We start from the raw sequence: 11,289 nt of genomic DNA on the forward strand, positions 1-11,289 counted from the left end.
TCTCCTATCTATTAATAATGGAAATTGTACATCCTTTGACCAACATCTTTCCTTCCCCCCTCTTCTCCACCAGAATCTGTCTCTGCTTTTTCTACCTGCTTCAATGTGAATATCTTTCTCAGTTGTTCAGTATGCAGGAGTCTTTCACCTAGTTTCTGCTTTCTCTCAGGGAGTATTGATCCATATGTAGGTGTTCATTAGGTGCATCTGTCAGAAAAGGGATAGTCAGGACCCTCCTATTCCACCATGTTGCTGATGTAACATCACCTCTTGATTTTAATCCTCCCTAGTGAACAATCACCTAGCTCTCATTGGTAACAGCAACTTCTCCCCTTAGCAAAGCAGACTTCATAGCAGGGAGCACTTAGGCTCAAAGAAGGAGCAGCATTTGCTGATAAACAGGTGCTGGAGAATATTCAGAGCAGCAAGAGCAGAGGTATGGATGTGGGACCTCCTGAGACCCATAACATGGACCCAGAGTAAATCGTTCAATGGGATGGAGCATAAGGTGGTGAAATAGAAAGGTGAGAGGCAGATTTAAATGATGTATATCCTTGTCACTATTCTTCAAAACTAACTTCCAATTAATATGCTGTATGGTAAACATATCTGAGAGCAATAACGTAGACTCCCTGAGACTGACCCTGTATGGCAGACACATCTAAATGTGTGCTCTGAGCTAGGAAATCTGACAGCGCCAAACACATAGATTTGTTCCTTTTCTATGAGGAACATCTGAGCTCCGAGCCTGGCCCATGGAACACAGGCCATACTGGGAATCAAGGCCCTTTGTTTTGGGGTAAGTGAAAGTTGCCAGTTGAAGACTGTTGGAGGGTGCTAAAAGAAAATGTGATGTAAGCTGCATGCCTTTTGCAAGCAGTTGCAGTTATAATGCTCAGCCTGCCACCACTAGGCCACGCAGTTCTCTTGTCTAGCCTGCTACCACTGTACTCTCTCCCCTGCACGTAAGTCCCCAGTAAAACCCATGTCTCATTTGCTGGCTCTGGGTCTCTTCTTCAGCCTCTTGCATCTAGTACCACCCCCACTGGAGTCGATACGGATTCGACACAACACATGCATACAGAGATTTAAGTCCCACCATGTATAATTCTATCTTATAGCAGTTTCAAGAAGTCTGTACCCCAGGAGCATTGAAGGGGATCAAATCTTACTAATCGTAGGAAATAGCTTCATCTAAAAAAGAATTTCCCAATTGTTGGAGCTTTTCTTAAAAGGCATGGGCTGCTGACAAAGTAATGAGCTCCCTGTTGCTCAATGCATTCAAGCAACTGGATGCATTCAAGATGGGCTGGATGACCATCTGCCTGGAAGGTCAAAGAGATTTTTACCTTAGTAGGAAGTTGGTGGGAGGACTTTTAAGGAGGCTTCCAGTCATGACAGATTGTGGTCTTTTGGGTAAAGAACTAAGGCTTCACCTGGGTTTGAACCCCATCTCTGCCCCTTACCAGCTGGGTGACCTGGGCAAAGCATCTAACCTCTCTGTCCCAGCTTCTTCCATAGTGAAATGGGGACATGTATCAGTGTCTACCTCATCATGGACATCATCAATGTTGAATAAATGTTGGTCACTGTTCTTATGATGGCGTTGTTATTATGGATTGTGACTCCCCATCTTTCATTTAAGGAGATGCCACTGAAATGGGCTCCACAACACGACACTCCTGCAAGCACAGACCAGGCACAAGATACCTGGTGTCCTTCTGACAGCTCTTTTTTTTCCTGTATCAAAATGAAGCATAAGATGTATGGGAAAAAGATGAGACACAGACTTTAAAAATCAATATCCTTATAACTATTCTTCAAATATAATCACCAATTATATTAATTATATTAATACTTATACAGAAGTGTAAGTCTCGTCTATCTTATTAGATAGAATTCCAATGTGAATCCATCTTCAACCCTTTGAACAGCACTTCTGGTGACGGAGGGTGGAAATTCACACAGGGGACCCTTCCTGCGTTTCCACCCTGGCTCCCAGATGCCGCATTTTTCAGAGAAGTTTGCCTTGAACTTCCATGCACCTCCTCCTACCCCCTGCAAATTTACACACAGAGCACCTTTGTGAGCCGAAGACCGGGCACGGACAGAGCACAGAGAGGGCTTGTCAAAGTAAACGAGTTGATTCATGTGTAAAAATCCCCCGACTGCGTTTACAGATTAAATTGGAAAAACTTTCAGCTGCTTTTGGTTGAAAATTCCACTCAAATATTTCATTGGATGCCTGTGCCTTCGGCACATGGAGTTCCAGTGTTTGCACAATAGTCTGCACGTGCAAACACAAAACTCGGTGGTCTGTGAGTGGCATGTGGCTTCAAAAGGTCTGTGTCATCTGATGGCCAATGGTTTCCTGCATATTTGCTGTATAAACACATCCCTGTCCACGGATGTGCTGAATTAGTGATAAGCCCACAAAGTTTAACAAGTTAACAAGGTTCAGGTGGAGGGCTCTCGAATTTTGAACTTCACAGCACTAGATGCTTGAATGAATCTAGCAACAGTAAATTCATTACTTTGTTGGCAGCTTGTGCCTCTTAATAAAGAGCTCCACTGATTAGGAAGAGACAGCTGTAGATTTGCATTGTTCCATGTAACAGCCACCAACCACTGTGGCCTTTGAACATTTAAAATGTGGCTAATCCAAACCAAGATGTGTTGTACAGGACCTGAACTCAGCTCTGGGTCAAGCAGACCTGACAGGTATGTACAGAACTCTCCACCCAAAACAACAGAATATACATTCTTCTCATTGCCACATGGCACTTACTCTAAAATTGATCACATAATCAGAAGTAAAACACTCCTCAGCAAATGCAAAAAGAACTAAAATCATAATAGTCTCTCAGATCACAGTGCAATCAAATTAGAACTCAAGATTAAGAAATTCACTCAAAACCACACAACTACATGGAAACTGAACAACCTGCTCCTGAATGACTCCTGGGTAAATAATGAAAGTAAGGCAGAAATCAAGAAGTTCTTGAAAACCAGCACAAGACAAGTTCTGGCCAGGGCAATCAGGCAAAAGAAAGAAATAAGAAGTATTAAAATAGAAAAAGAAGTCAAATTATCTTTGTTTGCAGATGACATGATCCTATATCTAGAAAACCCCATTACCTCAGCCCAAAAGCTTCTTAAGCTTTTAAGCAACCTCAGCAAAGTTTCAGGATACAAAATCAATATGCAAAAATCACTAGCATTCTTATACATCAACAACAGGCAAGCAGAGAGCCAAATCAGGAATGAACTCCTATTCACAATTGCTACAAATAGAATAAAATACCTAAGAATACAGCTAACAAGGGAAGTGAACCACCTCTTCAAAGAGAACTACAAACCACTGCTCAAGGAAATCAGAGAGGACACAAACAAATGGAAAAACATTCCATGCTCATGGATAGGAAGAATCAAGATTGTGAAAATGGCCATACTGCCCAAAGTAATTCAATGCTAGTCCCATTAAACTACCACTGACATTCTCTGCAGAATTAGAAGAAACTATTTTAAAATTCAGATGAAACCAAAAAAGAGCCTGAATAGCCAAGACAATTCTAAGCAAAAACAACAAAGCTGAAGGCATCATGCTACCCAACTTCAAATTATACTACAGTAACCAAAACAGTATAGTACTGGTACAAACACAGACACATAGACCAATGGAACAGAACAGAGAACTCAGAAATAAGATTGCACACCTATAACCATCTGCCCTTCAACAAACCTGACAGTAACAAGCAATGGGGAAAGGATTCCATTTAATAAACGGTGCTGGGAGAACTGGCTAGCCATATGCAGACAGTTGAAACTGGACTCCTTCTTTATACCACATACAAAAATTAACTCAAGATAGATTAAAGACTTCAATGTAAAACGCCAAACTATAAAAACCCTAGAAGAAAATCTAGTCAATACCATTCAGGACATAGGCATGGGCAAAAATTTCATGATGAAAATGCCAAAAACAATTGCACCAAAGCAAAAATTGACAAATGGGATCTAATTAAACTAAAGAGCTTCTGCACAGCAAAACAAACTATCATCAGTGTAAACAGAAAACCTACAGAATGGGAGAACCATTTCGCAATCCATCCCTCTGACAAAAGTCTAATATCCACGGTCTACAAGGAACTTAAACAAATTTACAAGAAAAAAATACTAAAAAGTGGGCAAAGGACATGAACAGACACTTCTCCAAAGAAGACACACATGTGGCCAAAAAGTGTATGAAAAAAGGCTCAACATCACTGATCAACAGAGAAATGCAAATCAAAACCACAATGAGATACCATCTCATACCAGTCAGAATGGTGATTATTAAAAAGTCTAAAAACAACAGATGCTGGTGAGGTTGTGGAGAAATAGGAATGCTTTTACACTACTGGTGCGAATGCAAATTAGTTCAACCATTGTGGAAGACAGTGCGGCGATTCCTCAAAGATCTGGAGGCAGAAATACCGTTGGACCCAGCAGTCTCATTACTGAGTATATACCCAAAGGAACAGAAATCATTCTATTTTAAAAATACACGCACATACATGTTCACTGTGGCACTATTCACAATAACAAGACATGGAACCAACCCAAATGCCCATCAATGATAAACTGGATAAAGAAAATGTGGTACATATACACCACGTATATGATAATGATAAACTGGATAAAGTAATGATAAACTGGATAAAGTAATGATAAACTGGATAAAGAAAATGTGGTACATATACACCATGGAATATACTATGCAGTATATATATACTATGCAGTATATATATATATCATAAAAAGGATCATGCCCTTTGAAGGGACATGGATGGAGCTGGAAGCCATAATTCTAAGTGAAGTAATGCAGGAACAAAAAACAAAACACTGTATGTTCTCACTTATTATTGTGAGCTGAATGATGAGAACCCATAAACACATGGTGGGGAACAACACACACTGGGGCCTGTTGGGGGTAGGGAGAGGGAGAACATCAGGAAGAATGGCTCAGAATAAACAAATAAATAAATTAGATGTGTTGTAAAATACACACCAAATTTCAAAGACTTAGTACCCCAAAAAAGTCAACTAACTCATTAATAACTTTTTATAGTGATTATATATTAAAATTTGGCTACAATGGATTAAAACATATTACTAAACTTTGTTTTTTTTACCTTTGTCATAGGGCTACTAGAAAAATTTAAATTACCCATATAGCTCACATTATATTTTAATTATATAATCTTAACCCAGAGTATTCATGAAAACGAGAATCTCATAGAGGTAGCCCAGGAAACTGCATGGTTAACAAGCATCCAGGTGATTAAGGTTACTGCTATTTGAAAACCCCTGACCCAGCAGTGACCTGAAGCCATGAGTCAGGACACTTGGATTCTAAACATCAATCAGTTCTTTTTCTTACCTGGGCCTCAGTCTCCTCATCAATAGCATGAAGGGCTTGGATTAGACCTGTAAAGTTGTCCGATTTAAGGCTTCCGATTCCATCACCCACTGATTGTTTGTCCATCAACCCATAAACTTAGGCCAGCAGATGTCCCCAGAGACTGAATGTACCCAGATGAATACCACATTCAGGCAGGTGTGACCTTAGGGAGGCTTTCCTGGTTTTCACATCCTCCGGAGGACTCTGAAAGAACGGTCACCTGGGGGCTTCCCAGAGGAGTACAGCTAACTCCAGGGGAACCACATGGAACGTTGTCTGCATCAACATTCTTATCGCGACCAACTGCCCAAGGACTGCTATGTACAGCACAGCCTCTCGATATGTCCCAGAGCAGACTCACACTCTTAGGCTGCCCCAAAAATGGCCAAGATTCCATGGACCAAACAGCAGAAGAATGCAGCCCATCCCAAGGAAGGTCACTCGACTCAACCTACCAACCTATTCAGCCAGAAGAATTCCTTTTCAGAAGCAGATTGGGAAACCAATTTTTTTTCCCCTATGGAACCATCAATTTCACCTTTCCAAGAGGACTCTGACGAAAGTTGCTAACCCACTCTTCAGAACCTTTGAAATTCATCTTCCTAATTGAAGGGAAGTTTTCCAGTGGGGAAAAAATGGCTCATTCGAAATAAGAATAAATGTGTTCGGTGTCGGCGTCGCTCCGCGCGGGGGCTCCAGGCCGAAGTCTCGCCGCGAGCTGCGAGTCAAATGCCGGTGGTTAAGGGCGCTCGAGAGGCCTCTACCCGTTTGGCGTTGGCTCTGGCGTCTGGGTCGTTGTGTTCTGACAACCGCTCAGGTAACCGTTTCCTAGACAGCGGGTGCGGCTGCTTTAGCCCTGAGCGGGCTCCGCGGCTGCCTGCTGGTCTCAGCTAGTGTCCGACCCTTCTCTTCGCGGACTCCACGCCGAGCAGCCACCCTGAGCCAAGAGCCGGAAGTCCCGGCAATGGCGGCCTGGACAGCCTCGCACCGGCCAATCAAGGAGATCCTCAAGAACAACTTCCTCTATGACTTCCTCTACGGCGGTGTCGGCCTAACAGCTCCACGGGAGTGTGGACGAGGAGCTGAGCAAAAAAATTCCAGAAGTGAGATGAAATGAACATCCTGGCGACATATCATCCAGCAGACAAAGACTATGGTTTATGAAAATAGATGAACCAAGCACTTCTTCCCATCGTATTATAGGTGATGATGAAGATGTATGTAGTGATACAGAGACCGCTGAAACCATGGAACCAGATATCTTAGCTAAGAAATTCGCTGCTGCTGAAGGCTCGGAGCCAAAGTATCGGGTTCAGGAATAAGATAGCAGCGGAGAGGAGGATAGTGACCTCTCACCTGAAGAATAAGAAAAAAAGCGACAATTTGAAATGAAAAGGAAGTTTCACTACAATGAAGGACTCAATATCATCAAACTAGCTAGACAATTTCAAAAGACCTAAATGATGACGAAGATGAAGAAATGTTAGAGACTGCAGATGGAGAAAGCATGAATACGGAAAAATCAAATCAAAGATCTACTGCAAGTGACCAACGGCAAAAGAAATCACGAAGTTCATAGAAGAGATTGGTTCAACGCTGCAATTGTTTGTTAGATATAAACCCTGTTACTATAATACATTGCTTCTTGTTCTCCACAATTCATGACTTAAGTACCAAAATGCATACCAGTTATTATATATTGCCAAGAATTAAATGATAACCTTATAGAGACTGATAATGCCTAAAATATATTCTTATGCATAGTACTTTACCACAAATACAGTGTAATATCGTCAGTCCAAAACTGCATTACTTTTGTAAAAAACACTGGTTAATTTGTATAAGATATCATATAACTTTTTATGCTTTAGAGGTTAAACAATATCTTTGGGGGGGAACATTTATTGTCATCACTCTAAATGTGGTGGTAGCTCTTATAAAGTTTGTTGTTGTTGTTTTAATCAAAAGCCAACTGAACAGGATATAAAGACTGATAAATATTCAGGCTGAATAGTATTTTAACGCTTGTCTTCAACTTGATTTGTCTGTTTAATTGAAAAGGGTTGTAAGAGTTACCGTTGCATTTTCTGGCCTACTACCTTTAAAATTCCTGTTGTGTTTCTTTGTATTTACAAGGAAAGGACTGAACTTTTTCTCGTCAAAACTAGCTTTTTTCCCACAAATAAATTATCAGGTTAAACTTGCACTAATGCCTCCTCTGTTTTTTGTTTTTTGTTGTGGTTTTTTCTATTTTATGTTTTTGGAACACTGGGCAGACTTCAGAGCAGCTTTTTTTCAATAAATATTCTAATGTAGCTATCTCGGCATTCCCTTTAAATACCTGTCTTAACCTCCTGCTTTTATTTCTTACCCCTTTCCTCACATACGCACACAATCCTTTACCTTTTAAAGGATCATTAAGATTGTCACAACGTTAGGAACTCTTTCTCTCACTCTTCTGTCATTTGCTGCAATATTGAAATTCTTATTTTGACCATCAATGCCTATGAATTCTTCTAATACACGAAGCAAATAGATCAAGTAGCAGCAGTACTATAGGCGGGAAATACAGTTTAACTGCTGAATTTCTATACCTCTCTCATTTACAGCTTGCTAATTAAATTGTTATTATCAGTTTGTTTGGCTTAATTAGACTTAAGAAAACAACTAACTGAGGATTTTTTTGTTTTTTGGGTTTTTTTTTTTTTTTTTGCATGAGAGGAGAATTGTGTGTAACCAGTGATATGATTATTACTGAATGTACAGACAGAAGTAAGCCTGGACATTGTTTAATTTAAATACTTTAAATAGTCCGTGCTTTAACGGAATACGATAATATATACTATGACAAATGTACTTTATTCTTCTAACACAGTAAGAATTACTTGGAATTTTTTCCTGAAATGAAGTGCAGGAAAGCCCTGTGCATCTTGGGTTAGTGATGGTTTCATTTCTAGCCAATTATTTGTATCTTAATTTTTTGTTAGTACCAAAATAATCTGTGATATGAACAGACTTTTAAAATAATGTCTGTATATTATATATATATAAGAAAGCTTTTATTGAACAGCTTATCTTCCACTTGCAAGTTTATGGAAATATCAGTATGTCAAAATAAATAAAAAGTGGGAGAATTATTTGGTATTAGAAGAATGTGCTTATTATTTTGATTTTTTTAATGGGATATAATCAAAGTACTGCTGAACTATAGGTGCAGTATTCTACTAAACAGTTCAGCTAGTAATACCACTGATTTAGAAACAAAACTGTTTATCTCTGCTTTCTGAATTTGGAATGTTGAGATTACCTGTTTAAATCTGTTTTGGGGGATGTAGACATTAAGTCTGTACATACATGTGCACATATATTCATGCACCTTCTGATTTTGGTTTTCTCGTTTTTGAGTTCTTAGAAAGTATTCACATACTCTTTTTTTTTTTGGTAGAAGTAGCTGTTGTACAATGAAGAAAAGGATAAGACTTTAAACAGTTGATTCTGTTTGTGTTTTCTCCAAATTATTTTTTGAAATTTACCTTACAAGCAAACTCATTTTCTGGTTTTCAGAAATAGATGATTATTTTAGAGCAGTAAGACATGACAAACAGCATGCCCAGGAGGATTTTAGGTAGTCAAATTCAGCTGAGAAAAGGTGTTTTCAAGTCATAAGTTGCTCATTGATATGGTATGAACTAGCCAAAATATGAACCATTATAATTCAAGTTAGATTTTCTTCTGGAGAGACAGATTTGAATGTTCAGTTCTAGCCACAGTAGATTTTACTTTCAACTTTTTAATCAATATCACTTTCTGTGCTTAACTCCTTGGTGTTGCCTTGTCCGTTTTCATTAATCAAATTCTGCAGGGATGACTAAAATTTAACATAATGGTATAAATGGATTGTTAAGAATAACTTTAAGTTGAAGATTAAAGCAAGATGCCATTTTCCCCATGACTTTGATTTTGTTTACATTTTTTCCTTTAAGTTAGTATACACTACACATACATAAAATACAATAATATGACAAAAGGAATAAATGTTCTTATTTTATAGAATAATAAAATGTCTGATATTGGGATATGACCGGTGGTGTTATATTCATAATTGTTGTAATAAAATTAGTAAGTCCTAAAATTAGTGAAATACTTGCGAAGCGTAATGAGAAAATTGTAAGAGGCTCCTGCGTGTGCTAAATTTCCAACTAAAGCTGCTTATCCTGTCCCAGCTCCAGCTTCTACTAGTAAAGGGGCAAGCAGAAGTCAAAACGATGGTGAAAAAAGTCAGAAGCTTATATTGTTTATAAGAGAATGCTGTATCTGGGCTCAGTCACTTAGGGAGCTAATCAGTTACCAAGTCCTCTTATTTTAATTGGCATATCTATTAAAAGATTATTACAAATGCATGGGCAGTTATAATGACATAAATTTGATCATTGCCTAATAGGGCTCCTGGTTGACCCAGTTTGGCTCATATTAAGAGATGTATGTCAGTTCCTACTATTCTGGCTCAAGCACCGAATACTATAATGTGCCTATATCTTTGTGTTTGTTGAAAATAGTCAATGATTAATCAATATAGGTAGAAGAGTGAAATGGCTGAGGAAGCCTTAATCCCTAATCTAAAGACAGAGGTTGAACCCTCTTTTTACTGTGCCTCAAGGTGAATAGTCACATCAAATTGCAAACTCAAAGATGCAGCTTCAATTCTGCCAGGGCTTCCCCTGCCCTTTTCTCTCAACAGCAGAAGTAGACTGAAGACAGGTGATTAGGGTATTTCACTGTTAATGAAATTTTCTTGAGGTTGGATACCAATCTAATGAGGATTTAGTTTAATTAAAATGTTTGATTTGCATTCAATTGATGTAAGATAGAGAGTGTTGCAGTCCTTAATTTTTCAGGAATAAAATATAAAATATTGCTTAGGGCTTTGAAGGCTTTTGGTCTGCCTAACCTAAATTCCTAACCCAATGTTGAGAATACTGGTTTAAGTGGGAAGAAAAAGGCTGATAACAAAATAAGCGAGGGAAGGAAGAATGTTTATTTTATATTTTCAAATCGTCATTTTGTTTTTATGTTATTGGTTTTGGGGAACGTCTTTAATGATGTAGAATAGATTAATCCCATATAAAAACATAAGTTGAGTAGTGCTATGATGGTAATAAATGTTAGTATAATAACGCTGTTATTTTTTGTTAATTCTTGGCTAATAAGTCATTTGGTAAAAATCGTGTAAGTGGAGGTAGGTCTTTTGGAGATAATAGAAATATAAAGATATGGGAGTTATTAGTGATAACTTACCCCATGTATGTAATAATGATAATGTATGGGAGTTATATTTAAATTGAATAAATATGAATACAGTGATTATTAATATTTTGTAATTAGTAGATGTAACATTATTGTAGAAAGTTGTAGGTTAGAGTGGATATTATTTAGTCTATATGTGCAATTGATAAATAGGCCAGAATTTTGTGTAGTTATGCCTGATTTAGTCTTCCTCATTCTCCTATCAGAATTGATAATATAGCAGTAATTAATATTACATTTGGGTTAATTGATGATACTTGGAATTGAGATTAGTTCCAGTTTTTGTCATATTAATAAGATTATGCCTGATGTTATTGGAATTCCTTGTCTTACTTCTGGGACTCAGAAATGGAATGGAGAAAGCCCACTTTTTATAATTACTGTTATAGTGATTATTACAGATGCTATTGGGTTGGGAATTTTTATGATTGTTCACTACCCAGAATATGATATATAAAGACACCTACTATTAGGACTGTAGATGCAGTTGCGTTAAGAAATATTTAGTAGCTGCTTCTTTGGATCATGAATTTAATTTTTTA

The 11,289-nt window shown here is 38.1% G+C and overlaps 1 pseudogene; it reads left to right on the top strand.

Moving 5' to 3' along the window:
• The first annotated feature begins 6,189 nt into the window (after positions 1-6,189).
• On the top strand, positions 6,190-7,649 carry LOC101126903 (protein phosphatase inhibitor 2-like; annotated as a pseudogene).
• The last annotated feature ends 3,640 nt before the right edge of the window (positions 7,650-11,289 follow it).

Source organism: Gorilla gorilla, chromosome 22, assembly GCF_029281585.2.
Source record: "Gorilla gorilla gorilla isolate KB3781 chromosome 22, NHGRI_mGorGor1-v2.1_pri, whole genome shotgun sequence".
Taxonomy (NCBI): domain Eukaryota; kingdom Metazoa; phylum Chordata; class Mammalia; order Primates; family Hominidae; genus Gorilla; species Gorilla gorilla.